This window comes from Herpailurus yagouaroundi, unplaced genomic scaffold (genome assembly GCF_014898765.1).
Source record: "Herpailurus yagouaroundi ecotype Mexico unplaced genomic scaffold, PumYag 142, whole genome shotgun sequence".
NCBI classification, from domain to species: Eukaryota; Metazoa; Chordata; class Mammalia; order Carnivora; family Felidae; genus Herpailurus; species Herpailurus yagouaroundi.
Window position 1 is genome coordinate 19852612 of NW_024412397.1, and position 18364 is coordinate 19870975.

Here is an 18364-nt window from a genome sequence, read left to right on the forward strand (position 1 = left end):
ATTCATTTTTTCATATAAACTTGAGTTTGCTACCTATAGTTCTAAAATAAATCCTGCTTATATATTTATTGAGATTGAGGTAAATATACAGAATAACCTATGAGAATTAGTGTATTTTTGACATTGAGTTTTTCTATAAGAAAAAAAATGTTTTGTTTAAAAAAAAACTCTTCTTTTAATGTTTCTTGATAGTGTTCAACAAAATCCAGTATCCATTCCTCATTAAACCTCTCAGCAAATTAGCAGTAGTAGTGAATTTTGTCAACCTAATATAGAATATCTACAAAAAAACTATGGCTAAAAATATGGTTAATGTTGAATGGTTGAATGCTTTCCGCAAAGATCAGGAATATATCAAAGATCTCTTACCACTTCTAGTCAACATTATACTGTGTTGAGGCCTACTCAGCACAATGAGGTAAGGAAAAGAAATGAGAATTGTTTGCAAAGAGAGAAATAAAACTACCTTTATTCACAGATGATGTGACCACTGTGCAGAAACTCCTATAGAATCTATAAGAAAACTACTAGATTTGGGGCACCTGGGTAGCTCAGGCAGTTAGGTTTCTGACTTCAGCTCAGGTCATGATCTTGCAGTTTGTGAGTCTGACCCCTCGTGGGGCTCTGTGCTGACAGCTCAGAGCTTGGAGCCTGCTTCAGATTCAGTGTCTCCCTCCCTCTCTGCTCCTCACCCGCTCACGCTCTCTCTCTCTCTCGCTCTCTCTCTCTCTCTCTCTCAAAAATGAATAAACATTAAAAAAAAAATAAAGAGGGGCTCCAGGGTGGCTCAGTCGGTTGAGTGTCCAACTTCAGCTCAGGTCATGATCTCACAGTTCATGGGCTCGAGCCCCGCGTTGGGCTCCGTGCTGACAACTCAGAGCCTGGAGCCTGCTTCACATTCTGTGTCTACCTCGCTCTCTGCCCTTCCCCCACTCATGCTCTGTCTCTCTCTGTCTCCCAAAAATAAGTAAATGTTAAAAAAAGAAAAAAAAAGGGCACTTGGGTGGCTCAGTTGGTTAAGCCTTCGACTTCAGCTCAGGTCATGATCTCACAATTTGTGAGTTCGAGCCCCATGTCGGCTTCTGTGCTGACAGCTCGAAGCCTGGAGCCTGCTTCAGATTCTGTGTCTCCTTCTCTCTCTGCTCCTCCCCCACTTGTGCTCTGTCTCTATCAAAAATAAATAAATGTAAAAAAATTTTTTTAATTAAAATAAAGAAAAAGAAAACTACTAGATTTAATACATGAGTCTAGCAAGGTTGCAGACAACAAGACACATATACAAAATTAACTGCATCTCTGTATACCAGCAATGAAAAATCAGAAATTGAAATTTCAAAAATTTACAATGGAATCAAAAAACCTGACATACTTAGGGGTAAATCTGACAAGTGATGTGTAAGATTTGTACACTAAAACTACCAAACAATTTGAGAGAAATAAAAGAAAATCTAAATAAATGGAGACAGATACTATTGCCATGGATCTAAAGACTTAATATTGTGTTGACTTCAATTCTCCCCAAGTCGATATACAGATTCAATACAATCCAAAAAAAATTCAAATCCAGACTTTTTTTTGTAGGAATTGAAAAAGCTGATTCTATAATCTATATGGAAATGTAAAAGGCCTAAAATAGGCAAAATGACTTTTAAAAAGGAGAACAAATTTGGAGGACTTACACTATCTCATCTCAAGACATATTTATAAACCTACTGTTTTCAAGACAGGGTAGAATTGGCATAATTACACATAAGTTGATCGGTGAAACAGAATAGAGAGTCCAGAAATAGACCCACATATTTGCTGGCAATTAATTTTTGGCAAAGGTGCCAAGATACTTCAATTTTTATATACACACACCAAAATTTCAATACATAAAAGCAAAAAATGATAAATTGGACTTTATCAAAACTAAGAACACCTGTTCTTTGAATGATACTGTTAATAGAATGAAAAGATGAGCCACATACTGGGGAAAATATTTGCAAATCTCATATCTGATAGTAGACATTTATCTAGAATCTATGAAGAAGTCTCAGAACTCCATAATAATAAAACAATTTTACAAAATTAAAAAGGAAGTTTTTAGGAAGCTAAATCTAAAAGCTAGCAAAAGGTAAGCCTGACTGAGACAGACAATGGAAGCTAAGCAATCAATTATGACAAATCCTTAGTTGTTTTTTATTTTTATATTTTAATTTTGTCTATAAGCATTCTAGTATATGTCATTAAATAATAAGGACTCTTAATAAAATGTAACCATTATACCATTATCATGTTAAGGAGCAATTTCAATCAATAATTCAAGCATAACAGTTGTAGCATATTACATACCAACTATATGGCACAAAGTTTAAAGATATTATTGAATGTCTCATATAGGAGCCCTATAAGATAGATACTAAAATTCCCTCTTCAAAAATAAAGAATTAAGGCTTAAGAACACCAAATAACATGTTCAAGATCATTCAGCTCAAAAAGTTGTAGGACTTGGATTCAAATCCATACGTGTCTAACTAATATGTCATGATCTTTCCACTGTCGTATCCAGTCTTTCAGTAATTGTAGAAGTAGTGGAATGTAAGCAAAGAATGTTTTTCAAATTCCATGCCATATTAATTAGGCTATACACTAAGCTCCTATAACTAATTCAAACATGACAGAAAACTTTAAAAATATAAGTAAGATAGACATTCATTTCTCTCTCTCTCTGAGTAGTAAAGAAAAAGGTGGCCTAAGACTGCTATGGCAGCTCTGCTCCATGAAGTCATCAGGCACCTAGACCACTTCTATCTAGTTGCTTTACTGTCTAGACTGATGTCTACATGTGTATGAGTCAAGCCAGCTCATTAGTACCCTTTCTTGCTCATGGCAAGAGGAAAGAGAGAGCAAGCTGATTCCTTTTATCAATTCAACCCAGAAGCTGGACAACTCTCTTGCACTCATACCCAATGATTTTAGTCTCGTGAACACACATAGCTACAAAGATGCTGAGATAGGTCTTCTCCAGCTAGGCTCCCAAAGAACTCAACTTCTAAAAAGAAGTAAAGGTGGCAATTGGGGCGAAATTAATTATCAGCTTGCTGTTCTTTCTCTAGTCATGTGTTTTTGACACAACAGATCTGACTTCTACTATGGGGTGACATTGGGAGACTTGTAGCTATCAGCTCTCCAACCTTGCAAAATCATTGGCTAAACTAAGTGGTTGCTCCGTACTTCATATACTCTTATTTCTTGTGCTCTGCTTCCCTTCTAGCCCATAAGCAGAAAAATCGTAACTTTTTGAGCTTGGAAACCTAAAGTAGTAACTTGAGTAATAGGTATTATTAGCCACATATAGCTATATATAATATACATATGGCTATAGTAATAGCTATAATTATTTGTATATTTCCTATGTTGTACATAGCCAGCAATTCTATTGGGGAAGGGAGTGAGTATAACAGGATGTTCTTGGCCTCTTATCAAGAGGAAGACACCAAGATTAAGGGACAGACTCCAAAACTTTTAACTAATAATTTATTAATGGGTGAAAAAAAATCAGACGAAGGGGCGGTATGCATTGAAAGCTGAAGAAATGTCACACTCTAAGCTAATCCCAATTGCCATTGCCACAATAATTCACAATAATTTATAGATCATCCTTTCTCCCCATTTGAATTTTGAATTTTGAATAGAATAAAATACCATGGGCTAGAGAAAAGTCAAAATGTATCCAGAACTACCTTAAAAAGCAATCCAGCATTAGAGTTATTCAGTGGTTCTAATATGTATTTTGTCTTAAGGCCAAGGAACTTCATAATGATGACATCAGGCTCTCCTTTCAAAATCCATTGACTTCCTAAACATGAGAGTAATGTCTGAAACACAGAGGAAGCCTTCAATTCTGAAAGACAGACAACTCTCAATTTCCTCCTGGGTAAACATACGACTACCACAAGATGGGAAGCTCAACTTATCATACCAGAATAATTAAATTATAGTCTCAAAAATGTTTCAGTAATATAATGTAAACAAATACAAGATGGCAACACACTTATTTCCTGGCAGTAATTTTATAGTGTAGAAATTATAAATATGGAGACAACTTAGATTTACTGGGCAATACCTTCAAAAGAGGATCTCTTAAAAAGGACTTGGTTTCTAGAAGGGTATTCAGGATTCCTATGGAGCAAGGGTGGGGCTCAAAACTCAACTGGTGAAAGTCAAGGAGAGATGGAAGAAAGGATATGGCATTGAATATGAGAGGGATGTTTTGAGTCTAAGAGTTTATTAATTCCATCTTTGCTTTCTGCCCAAGCAAAACTTTTCTAAGATATAACCAACATCTTTTAGAAATTTTAGTTATTATTCCATTCATATTCAAGTACAGTTTTGTTATACGACTACATAACACGTATATGACAAGTTATGATGTTGTATATGATGCTGCTGGAAGATCTGAGTACATTAAAAATGACTTTAGCCACTGGTGGGTCATAGAATGAGCACAGAGTGAGCATTGAGCTGTGGAAGTCTATTTTCTGCCTTTCTGTTCTGAAGGGAAGACTGGCTGTCTCAATCATTTTTCCTTGTTTTAATAGTATCACTCTACTTTTATATATGTAGTGAAATATCCTACTAGACCAGAGGCCAAAAACTAGTGACTAACAAGCAAATTCACACTAAGTCATGTTTTGATGGCCAGCATAGTGTTTATCTTTTAAAATTTTAATTGATTGTTTTAGTGGAAATTCATCATGCTTTTTGGTCACCTATTTCTTTTGAATACTCCTATTGTTGTTCACTCCTTCCTTCTTTCTCCTTCTCTTTCTTTCTCTCTTTCCCTCACTCTTTTTCCTTTCCTTTCCTTTCCTTTCCTTTCCTTTCCTTTCCTTTCCTTTCCTTTCCTTTCCTTCCCTTCCCTTTCTTTCCCTTCCTTTTATCCTTCCTCCCCTCCCTACCCCCCCTTCCTTTCCTTTCCTTCCTTTTCTTCCTTTCCTTCCTTCTTTCTCTTTCTCTTTCTTCTTTCCTTTCCTTTCAATCCCTGCCCTTTCCTTTCCTTTCTTTCCCTTCCTTCCATCCTTCCGCCCCCGGCGGGGGCCCCCCGCGGGCCGGGCGGGCCGGGCGTCCTTTCCGTTCCTTCCTTTTCTTCCTTTCCTTCCTTCCTTCTCTTTCTCCTTTCCTTCCCTTCTCTTCCCTTTCTTTTCCTTCCTTCCTTCCTTCCTTCCTTCCTTCCTTCCTTCCTTCCCTTCATTTTCTTCCTTTCCTTCTTTCTTTATTCCTGCCTTGTAAGTTCTTTTCTCTCTAAGGGAAAAAACTGATACTCTTTTCCCCAGGCTTCCTTAAAGCAACCGTATGGGTTCTCCCAGTCAGCCACACTAAAGTGTAACTTCACTTCTGCAGTAGGCACTAAAAGGAATCCTGTCTGACTGGGGTGACAACAGCAGTGGCAGAAGTTTCTGTCTGGTAGTTAGCATGGGTGGTGTGAGTTTGAGTGTCTGTGCCCAATTGTGGCTACTGTAGGCTCTTTACTAGGCTAGCTCTGCAGTATATTTTGGGTATTGTTGTTAACTGCATAATCTCTAAGACTGACTGTTTTAATCTGTTCAGGCTGCTGTAACAAAACATCATAGATTAGGCAGTTTATAAACAACAGAAATTTATTTCTCACAGTTCTGAAAACAGGAAGTTCAAGATCAGGGGGCCCACATGGCCAGGATCTGGTGAAAACCCTTTTCTGGCTTGAGACCACTGACTTATTGCTGTGTCTGCTCAATAGTGGAAGGAGCAAGTGAGCCTGTCCCTGGCCCCTTTTATGAAGGCAGTTATCCCATAATGAGGTCTCTGTCCCGAAGACCTACCCAAAGGCCCCACCTCCTAATAACATCACCTTAGGGGTTAGGATTTCGGTGTATGAATTGAGGGTGGCAGGGCACAAGCATTCAGATCATAGCACTGATTCTCTGGTCTTCTGGAGCCTATCTAAGTCATAAATTTTTCAGCCTTAAAAAATTGAAACAATTGACCAAAATGCCCAAATTTCTGGTTTAGTTCAGGAGAGCATATTTGGCAACCTTGAGCTTACATTCCTATAGGTCAACATTCAGCAGCACTACTCATACTAGGCTGTGATATTTTTATTTATTATAAGAAATAATATATATACTTGGTCTTCATCCCCATTTTTGGCATAGAGTTCCTACAGCTCATGACATTTTCTGAGTGATAAGAGCAATGGGAGTGTCTTTTGCTGTAATTTGGCCTCTGGTGCTGAGTTCCTTAAATCTCTTTAAAGCTATAATGGTAAAATGGGTGTCTTGCTATTCATAACAAGCCTCCTTCCATCGCAACTAGGGTTAGGTTAATGAGGTGACTCTTTGGAAACACCTAAGAATAGAGACTGGTTGCCACAGAAACATCACATGAATAGATGGTTGAAACTTTCCATCCCACCCTCTGATTTCCTGGTAGGGGAGAGGGCCAAAGGCTGGTTCAATCACCAATGACCAAAGTCAATTAATCATGCCTGTGAAATGAAGCTTCCATAAAAAAAAAAAAAAAGAGGGGGTTGAGAGAGCTTCCTGGTTGGAGAAGCAGAATACTTCCATATACCACCATGCCAGGCCCCAAACTCCATGGAATAACAGCTCCTTTGCTCAGGACCTATGTATCTCTTCATCTGGCTATTGATTTGTACTTTAGTATCCTTTGTAATAAACTAATCATCTAGTGAGTAAATCAGTTTCCTAATTTCTGCAATCCTCCCTCTGGCAAATTAATCAAACACAAGGAGGCGGTTACGGGAACCTCTAATTTATAACCACTGAATCAGAAGCACAGGTAACAACCTGGACTTGAGATCTGCATCTGAAGAAGAGGACAGTCTTGTGGGACTGAGCCTTAACCTGTGGAATCTGACGCTGAGTAGATAGGGTCAGACTGAGTTGAATTGTAATACACCCAGCTGGGATTGGAAAAATTGCTTGGTGGTGTGAGGAAATCACCCTCACCACACACACATAGTCACATACATTGAAATTGGTTTGCTGAAGTCTTCCTTACAGGCACATGTCATGTACTTTATACATATTTACACTTGGTAAGTATTTCAATGTTTGATCCTGTGATAGTTTCCCACAGGCCCCACCATTCTCTATTTTCATAATATCTTCTCAGCTGATGTATTTATAGCAGCTGATGGCTTGACCAACTCAAAATATAGTATTTTTATTCGCTTGTTTTTAATTAATATATACGTTTATCACTGGGATCAATAAGTAATCTTTAAGAAGTGAAGATATTTGAGAAAAGATAGGGATGTAATAAAATAAACCACCATGTAGATTATTCACATTCCACAGAAGCTATAGGTCATGTAGTGTGCATCATGAAGTGTGCCAATGAATATAAAATTACCCAATCACTTACTCATTCACTCAGAAAATGTGTATTTGCAATCTAGGCACAGAATTTATGGTTAAGTTCTTACAATGACCCAAATGTTTCTGAATTATTTGCTCCTACTTGTCTCTACTGACCACAGTTCTTGAGGAATTATCAAATAAAAAAGAGGGGGTGTGGGGTGTATGGAAAAGGCAGGAGAGAGAACAGGGGATAAGAGGAAAGGGGTGAGTATAAAGACCATATGAAAAATGTGAGTATCCAAAGATTACTGGTTATCTTCATGAAGAAGTATGGGCTGGAAGTGGTTCCCTGAACTAGTTTGAACCATACTTCTCTATCAAACTGCCACATGACTCCATCAGATATATCTAATTGTTAATTATGTAGATTGATTATGGAGCCCTGCCACAGTAATTAGATCATATTTAAGTGTCCCTACTTTCTATAATGTATGGTTGTTTTGGTATTCAAGAAGGCAAAATTTATTGCTATAAAAATCTTAGTACCCGTGGTGGGAATCTAATAGATGGTAGAAAGGGGAGTCTAACTATAAACAGTGCCAATGACACTTCACAAATCAGTGATACTTCACAAATTAGATACAACTAATTTATTACTAATAGACACACTTGTTGTCTTCTTAAATTGTTAATCGTTAACCATAAATACAGTTTATATTATGCATTTGCTTTGGAGTCAGATATTGACCTTGCCACTTGACAATGATTTCGCAGTCTTGAATTAGTGACATATTAACTCTGAGTTTCAGTGTCCCTATCGGTGAAACAGAGATATAATATCTACTGTGAAGGTTTTAATAAGAAATAAATATAAAGAATAAGTATGCCAAACTGGATTGATACACCCTAACCTCCTCCCAGCGCATATACATACTCACACAAACACCATCCTCCCCAACTCATAGAAATTATGACTAAGTCTTTAGCAACAATAAAAGTAAACTGTTGGGGTGCCTGGGTGGCTCAGTTGGTTAAGAGTCCGACTCTTGATTTCTTAGGTCATGATCTCATGATTTGTGGGATCAAGCCCTGGGTCAGGTTCCATGCTGACAGCACAGAGTCTGCTTGGGGCTTTCTCTCTCTCAAAATAATTAAATAAACTTTTTTTAAAAAGTAAATTTTAAAACATAGGCAAGTGATTAATGAACATGGGCATTTAGTGTCAGTCGTTCCCAAAATTTCTTCAAAATAAAGTATATAAACCCTTAAAGGCAAGTTGAACAGGAGAAGATTCAAAAGAGAATAAGATGTGTTACCAAATGTTAGAAGACAAAAAGCAGCTAATATGGTGATAATGGACAGCACAGAGGAGAAAATGACAATATAAATGCAAAAGTGTGTGATAATACACAAAACGAGTGCATTTGTTGGATAGAAACCTAGAAGGTGTTCAAGAAACATAAATACTTGATTTGGTGGAATGTGGTAGAAATGGAATGTGGAAAGGCCTAAAAATAGGTGGATTGGATAAAAATTTGTATATCCAACACTCCCTTCCCCAAGCCAGACAATGACTCCATTGCCACATTATGGATTTATTTATTTGGGGGGATGGGGAAACTAAGTTGGAAGACTTTAGGCTTAGAGACCCAAGGCTCAGTAGAGGGCAGTGAATCATTGAGTGAACTGAAAGGCAAGGTGCCCACCCCTCGCTCCTCCTGCCTGCCCACCCCCCCTTTCTCCTGAACCTTAGCTACCAGGTAGGAGACTGGAAGATTCTTCTGAGAAGCTGAAAAGCCTCAGAGGGGAAAAATACCTCTGTTGGTTATCCTCCAACAAAAAAGCTAGTCTACCCTCAAATCACACTACCATGAAATCTATCACTTACACGAAATGCTAGCCAAACACCACTGGAACTGCGAAGATGGCTGGCAACATGAAAGGACCCAAAACAAAGAGGAAAGAGGAACTTGGAGGAAAACAGTAGAGGAAGCAGAAGAAAACACCAACAAGCTATTGCTCACATATTTGATAAAAAGAAGACAATGTAGACATGAAACAATAATAGGATATATTTCAAAAAGGAAGAGAAAACATGGAAAAGCTTTGAAAATTTAAATGGGATAGTGAAGACATAAACTATCAATAAAATGGATAAAGTCCAAGGATAGAATAAAAAGGCAATGACATGTGCCAAGATACTTCACAATACTAATATCTTCTAAAAAGATGTTGAATACAAAGAATTAGGAGTCAGATGGCATCTGATTTTCAGGAATGATACTGGAAGCTAGAGATAGTGGAACAATTCAAACTTCCAAGGGAAAATGATTTCTATACCCAACCAATCAATCCAACATGAAGTCAAAATAAAGGTATTTCCAAATCTATAAAGTATCAAATAGTTTACCCCTTACGTGACTGTTGTAAGAAGCAACTAGAAGAGACAGGTCCACAAAACAAGGGAATAAATTTAGAAGTAAATATGGCATACAACAATAAATAGCAAAAAAAGAGAACTCTCTAGACAATATCTGTCTAAAGAGAACTAAACACAGATTAGAGAAGGAAAATAGGTATGTAAAATATGGGGGTTACCAGGAAAAAAATAAGACTGATGAATTGCTGTGTTTATGAGTTTGAAATAAAATATAAAACAAACAAAAATAGCTGTGTGTTGTTTAAAAGAAATACTTTTACAAATAAAACAACACAAAATTTAAATATAAAATATGATTAAGAGATATTTCACACAACTCAAAAGACAACTGCTCTAAAAATATTGATATCAGACAAGGTGTAATTATGGCACAAAAAGCACCAACACTGAGGCACTCCTAAAAATAAAAGGTACATTTTGCTGATTAGCTACAACAATCATGTTTGTCTTCACTTAAAACCTAAGCGTAAAAATTAATGCAAAAATTCTGATAGAATTCCAAAGAGAGTATCTCTACAATCATAATAGGATATTTCAACACCTATCCTTCAGAAACTGAGTTCTCAAACAGACCAAAAATTATTAACACTGTAGAAAGTTTCAATAATGATTAACAAGCTAATAGCAGTCATGGAATTTTTTTTCTCACTCACTTTTGCATCCCTGTTGCCTAGAAGATTTCTTGATATGTAATAGATACGAAATACTTTCAGAATGAATGAATGAATGAATGAAATTGATGAATATGTGGAAATCTGCAGTCAACAAATAGAAAATCAACATTTTTAAAAGTATGTGTAACACATTTATAAAATTGACCAGGTACTAAGCCATAAAGAAATTTCTAGAAAAAATTGCCAGTGATGGAATCTGTGTCCTATGTCAATGACTGACAAGTAGTTGGTGGTTTTTGTTTTGTTGTTGTTTGTAGTTGGTGCTTATAAGCACCATCTCATTTCTTTACAGAGAATGTAAATCAACCCCTTTGGATTTTTTTTTTTAAAGAAATCCGTATTTCTAGAGCGTGAATTATGGAGAGGAAATATGCTGAAGTTCTCAGTTGCTACCTCCTGCTCTATCCATAACTAGAATTCCCACTGGGTCCAACTGAAGCAAGTCACTAAATTCAGAGCTTCAGTGCCCCTTTTGTAGAATCTGGAGGTTGAGTCATTTGTATCTAGGGTCCCTTCCAATTCTAAGACTTATGTACTGCTTATCCATATAAAAGCCCTACCTATCTTTCCTTCCTTATCTCCCTAAATTTGCTAATCAAAGAATGTAAATGTGGCTTATTTTTAATAATAAAAAGCATCCTGACCCACCCCAAACTAGGTTGAAAAGACACTGTCAAAAAGTTTTCACATTGAGCACACAGGAATGTCGCCAAGTATAGAGTGAAGCTTAAATAAAATATACCAGGGGTGAGGAGCTGTCAACCCAAACAGACTCAATAACACATACATTGTGTAAATGGAACACATACTGAAAGAAGGTAATTTCTGAAATGCCACTCAGTCATTAAAGATGGCCTCTGGGGGTCAGCAATTTTTCCAGAAGGGAAAGAAGCAGCCTACCTTGATCTGGAATGGTCTTGGCATTCTCCTGTGCTTCCTCCCCCAGTTTAAAGCCTTGATATCCATTCAAATTGTCACAGTACTCCAATTATCTCTGGTACAAAATACACCACAGTTCAGTACTGTAAGACATTGTGTGGCTTATAAATGACTAAGTTTTGCCCTGACTGATAACATTTTCCCAAAGTCAAACAGACTCTGCTTTTGTCTCTCTGCTTTTCTCAATATAGCTGCACTTTATTTCAATACTTCTCTTGTAATTGAGCAATTCCATAAAATCAAATAAAATGATTTATAATGGAATGATTACTCCAGGGTAACATTTCAAGTGAAATTAAGATTGAAATCTAATTTAAAAGCTTTAATGTAAATGGGTCATTAGAGGAGCCTCTCCAGGGAATTTGCAATTAAACTAAAGTGACAAGGGTTTTGTAGGGGTGATAGACCTAAAGGTGTTACAATACTGATACATGCTCATTTTGGATGCAGCTAGCCTTATCACAACTGCTCAACGAGATCAGAGTCACTGAGTGAAAGCTGCAATCAAAGTCCAACAAGATCATCCCAACCCATTACAAGAATTTCTCACGAAAAGGAAAGTTCTGATTTATGTAAGGGCTTTAATGAATTCAGGATGCTTAATTGACATTAATTAATCTAGTTAACTATTGTTAACCATCTCCGTATTATTTTCACATCCATATCTTACTTTGATTAACTATAACTATCCATTTAATAATAACTAAATTTTCTCTTGATGTAATCTTTAATATATAAATTGCTACTGCATAATCTCTAAACATAATAATGAAACACTTCTTTCTTCCTGGCCTTTTTGGATACAGCACGTCTTCACTTTCAGAGGTTTCCTTTTGCCTGTGTGCTTCTTTGACGATTAATCATTTACCTTATTTCCAAATTCCACTTATTTTTGTTCTTGGAGCTTCTGCTGATAGTTAACCTTCCATGTGAATAGGTCCTGGTTCTCCAGAAAGAAATCATATTCAATTCTTTCTTGAGTCCCTACAGTGCTCAGAATACTGCATCACACATAATAAGGGTAATAAATACTTGATCTTATTAGCAATAACAATTATGTTAATAGTTAACTTGTATTGATCGTTAAAAATGGGCAAAGTGTTGTTCAACCCTTAATGCAAATTACCTCGTGTAGGCTTCGCAGTCCTTCAATAGCAGAAATATTGCGATCTCCATTTTGAAGATCTATAAACTGAAGATTAGAAATGTTTCAGTAAATTGTCCAAGGTCGCAGGGCTAACAGGTGGCAGATCCAGAACTTAAAACCACAACTACATATCTCCAAAGCCCCTGGTCGAAACTATTATGCTACACAGTTGAAGGCTGATATCGAATATGACCAACAGGAGAACCAAGGTTACGATGGTCTCTTCCTATTGTGTATATCTATACATCTGATTGATTTTGTATAGTGCCAGATTTAATTGGTTGCAGCTCTTCAAAGCTGGACTCATTCAAAAATGATAAAAATAAAATTCCTGAGCCATCCAGCAGATGTTTCCAAATGTTTAGATTTATTTTTATGAAGGTTTTATAAAAATCAATTTCAATTTATATGCTTTATTTTTGTGGATGACAGAGATCTGAAGAGCTCTATTGACAGAAGTGGTTGAAGTTTTACTTATTGCTTTTGAAACTCTTCAATTTCATAGATATGACAGCTTTTTGCAGAAGAAGCAACATGCATTGCTCACAAACCACGCTTTTTTCTTGGATATCACATACAAGGCCAGGGTCTAGCGACTGGAGAGGTGTTCAGATCATGAACTCTACAGCTCAACAGCAGAAAATCAAGAGATTGCACAAACCACTTCAAGGAAGGGAATTTGGAGAGAAAATAAACAGTCTGAGGACATATACTTTTCTTGCTCTCTTCTTACAAGAGATACAATCTTTCCTTCAGACCATCAAAATAATTATCTCCATCATTTTAATGTTGTCACATTTGGCATCTTGCATATCTTTAATTGACAAAGCAGTGGGGGTGGGGGTAGATTAAGCGAGGGTGACAGTTTCCAGGGGGAAGCAAGTATCTAACAGCAAGCACCTAGATACTCAGAAATACTGGCAACATGCTTTAGTTTGTTCTGCCAGGACCTCACATGGAAAAGCAGAAAGAGTAGATATTGTCGGGCTATCTCAGAGGATAGTCAGGTATCTGCCTGCTTCTCAAGAACCGCATGGATTGGTTTTGATGGTCAGAGAAATGATGTCCAGTCACAACTTAATTCCACCCAGAGCTGATTTTTGGAAAGTTATGTTTTATGTTGCAAAAGACACCAAGGAAATCTTCCAGGAAAGATAATGCATTTAACAACCAAGGCCTCCAAGCCATGCAGGATCTGGATCTCTACTCCAACCATTCTAGCTTTCCATGGCCCCTTGAATACATCAAACTTCTTCCTGCCTTCCTGCCCCAGGGCATTTTCCCATGCTACTCCCTCAACATAGAATTCTCTTCCCTAAGACTTTTTCTTTCTTTGACTCTTCTCATCTTTTAAATTTAGGTCTTTGGTCAACTGTCACCTTCAGAGAACATTCTCTGACCATTCTGTGTACATGTACACATACACGCGCGTGCGCGCACACACACACACACACACACACACACAATGGTTCCATAGAGAGAGAGAACTTTCTCTCCTTTTAAAAGTTGACTGTAATGAAAAATGAGGAAAGATGGAGAAACTAGCACAGATTAGAGAAGTCTAGAAGACAAAATGACTATATGCCGTGTGGTCTCCAACATTAGATCCTGGAAAATAAAAGGATTTTAGTGGAAAACCTGGTATAATCCAAATAAAGTCTTTAGTTTAGTTCAGAGTATTGTACTAATGTTCGTATCTTAGTTGTGACAAATGTACCATGGTTAATATTTTAGCTTTGGAGAAACTTGGTGGAAAGTATCTAGGAACTCTCTATATTATCTTGGCAATTTTCCTAACATTATTCTAAAATTAAAAGTAGATTAAAATTTAAAATCTAAATTATCTAAAATTATTCCAAAATATATTCAAGAAAATAACTTCTATATAAGTTCTCTAGGTTATAATAACTTTTTGTGTCATGAAGCATGACAGTTAACTAATACCCCTGTTGCCTTAGTTTTCCTTCTCATTCTTGCTTTTACCCTGTCTGAAGCTTAGTTTATCACTGTAAGACTTTCAGGAGAGGGCTTGTATCCTTGGTTTGTTTGTGGAGGTATAAAGGAGAGCATGATGAGAAGGTCTAGTGTCAAATCATTCAGGGCATTGTGTTCATTCTGGATGTGCTTTGGGCTTCCCTGGGTACAGACATCAGAAGACTTCCTTGTTCCCTCCCACAAATGCCACAGATGACCTACAGTGGCCAGGAGTTTTGATCCACTCAGAGACTTATTAAAAACTGTGGACATCACACTCCTAATGGTGAGTTACAAAACACTCTATGGCTAGATTTTTTGAATGTAGAGAAGTTTTCATGTGATATCAAAGAAAGTAAGATTTGGTTACAGCAAGCAACAACTACAAGTAAGGAACTTCCTTAGCCCTTTGGGGACACAAAGATGAATCAGACACAGATATTTCAGAGAACCATCTGGAGAACAGAATATGTCTTCAGAAGGCCAGCTTTTGTGAAAGAGAAAAACTGTGTTTATGACACAGAAATCAGAGAATGAGTGACCCTTTCAGATAACATATTTTAAGTAAATTGTCTGGTACATGGTAAGGACTCAATAAATGTTATTATAATTGTTATTTAAATAAGTATGTAAACAGCAAATAATGTTAACAGTAAGAATTAAGTTGAAAAGCTAATATCTATTACTGCTAATCATTCATTTATTATGTTATTCTTCAACATTATAGGTTATGGAACCTACAATTTAAATGTCATTTTATCTGCTGATTTGTACAAGTATAAGCAAAAAAGTAATATATACATACATTCCTTCCTTCCCACACATACAATACAGGCCCCTCGCTTTGCCCAAAAGATGTTTCTCAAAGTGGAGTACAAAATAAAAATCTTGTAGTTTGCAAAAATTTTCTCTTAACTGACATTACTAATTATCTGAGTGATCTCAAACTACCCATTATTCTTGAGATATAAAATGTTGGTATTTCCTGCTCTGTTTAGTTTACCTTTGATATATACAAAGTTTACCTAATAATATATACAACACTGTAAGGTATTTGTCCATCCGCCACTACCATTCCAGTCTTTTGGACCAATGTAAGGGAGGCACTGATGATATGTGATCATCTCCAGGTTTTGTAAGATACTTTTTGCCATTTCGACTGGTAGGTTAATTCTGCTGATGTTGATGTAATGGAGTAAAGCTAATGACATCATAGGAGACAGAATCCCTCAGTAGGATAGTACTCTAGAGAGAGAACAAGATCCTTCCAATAGTAAGGTCTACCTGTCCGTCCTGCCTCCAGCATTACCATCTGCCATCTAACCTGAAGTGTAGGCTTTCATAGCCTAGGAGAGAACAGAGAGAAAAGTTTCATGGGCTTTGCATACTGGTTTGCCTGGGCTCAGAACTGGGAAAGTAGAAATCATGTCATCAGAACATGATGACATGTTCTTTTATTAATATAACCCTTTGCTTTGCTTTAACATGCTTTAATTTCCTGATTTCTGGAAAGATTTCTATGTTATAGATGGAAGATTCTCAAAGAAAGTAGAAATACTGGTTCTTTGATGAAGGTATTGGCTCCTGACAATTTTGACAAAACCATCCATGTTTCTTTCCTGTTCTTTGTTTCTATTTTTATATTCACTGTCTTCTTAAAAAAAGCAGTAGAAAGAACACAAACTGTTTAGTCAGAGGCACTGAGTGCAAATTCTTGCTCTATTACTCACAGCTCTGTGACTTTGGGCAAGTTGCTTGTTCGTCTGTAAAACAGATGATATTTTACATATTAAAGTGTAGAAGATGGGTGCTATGTTTACATGACGTGGTGTTTACAGTATCTCTGAGAGATAAGAACACTGAGGTGGAGTAGGGGAGGGACTTGCTCAAGGTTGCAATAATCTCTGGAGCTGGAATTCAAACCAGATGGAAACAATAAAATGAGCTACACCTGCTGAACTCCTACAATGAGCCAGTGCAGTACCTTATATGTATTAACTAATTTAAACTTTGCAGTTCTTCTAGGAGGTAAGTACTACCATTATCCTCAGTTCACAGATTATAAAATTCACTCTTCTGCCTTCTTCTGTCAACACACTTCTCATCTGTAACCCCCTCCTTTATATGTGGTTGTATGAAAGTTTCCTGATTTCTTTGGGACACATTTAAACAAAATGCTAGTAAAACCCAGGCATGTGTTTCCCAATGGGCCTTGAGTGGGTTTTCCCTTTCAGACACCTTTTTTCCAGGCTGCTTTGTGGCATGGGGGGAAGGGCATAATTTATCCCCCATTTGCAGAGCTTATTTAGTCTATATATATATATATATATATATATATAATAAAATGCCAACCTTATTTATAAGATGTCACCATTAATTTAAAAACCTTTTGTGATTTTTTACCACTTTTGTATTTTCTTCTGAAGAAAAATATAACATGTTACTCATTAAAAAACCACCAAGAAGCAACAAATTTAATGGGAAATTAATGACCAGGAGAATTATTTCAGTCAAATTCTGAAGGTTCTAAAATGTTCAATCAAATATCACCATCCTAGTGTCAAAGGTTTTTTTTCTTTTCTTTTTTTTTTTTTTTTTGGCATCATGTAACTTCCTGTTTCTAAGAAAAAAGGATTAAAGTGTCCCACTTAAAAAAAAAAAAAAACCTCCAAAAGCTTCTTGGACATCAAAGAGACCTTACACAACAACATTTTGATGAGTTAAGTGTAAAGGAATCAAAAACACATGGATTAAATTTCCCATAAAACCCACATGTGTTTAAAAATCAAGGAAAAACGTGCTTGGCCAAATGCATTTGGGGTTTTGTCAAACCCCAAACATTTGAGGAATAGTGTGAGATGTTTAAGGAACCCAAAACACAGCTGGATCAGCCTATATCATTCCAAAAGCAAATGCCAGTGGAGACAATACAGAGATAAACCCACACAACTACACTTTTGGCCTAAAAATCACATCCCTGATTATTGATAAGAAGCTTCCAGATATATATTTTTAATTGCCTCTAAACTTAGAAAATTACAATTTATATTACCTTCTAAAAGTCACTTAAAAGTGACTTATCTTCTAAAAGAGCACTTCTATTTTTTAAAAAAACAAAGAAAAAAAGGAATCATCATTTCCAACCTTCAGGTTTTCCAATTTAACCAGATGGGATCTTTTCCACAGCTTCCAAACCTGGATCAAGTTGCCCTATGTTTTGTATTATCCTTGATTTAGCTTTGCTAGACTAAGCACATTATTAATTGGTTCTCCTTTTATTTACAATACTATTGCTTGAAATATATACTAGAGTGTATAATTGAATTTTGGGTTTGCCGTAATTAAAAAAGTCAAAAGAGCAATAAACATAAGCGTTAGTAAATAATTGCCTCTGAGAACCAGCATAAATCATTAAGATTAAATGATTTTATATGATATTTAAACTCCTTAATTTTAATTTATGATTGCCAACCCATTTTCAGTCACTGTTGACTAGAATTTCTTGTCAGTGCTTTACATCGTTAGAGGTGATGGCAAGGGACTCCTGAAGATTCCCTTTTTATGGGGGCCTATGTTACCAGGCCGAATAAATTAATCCATGGCTTTCCTTTCTTGACATATTCCTGGTTCCCTCTATTTATCTAAAAAATTAGCCCAACTAGTAAGAGGGGCAATTTGATCATACATAAGTACTTCTCCACATCTACCTTCTAATTTAATAAGATTTTGATCTTTGGGGAAGATCTAGTTTGTAGATATCTAAGTAAGCAGATGTTTCCTGTAGCTAAGCAGTACTGTATATATCACTTTGTGAGTGAAAAAATAATTATTGATAGCACTGTCA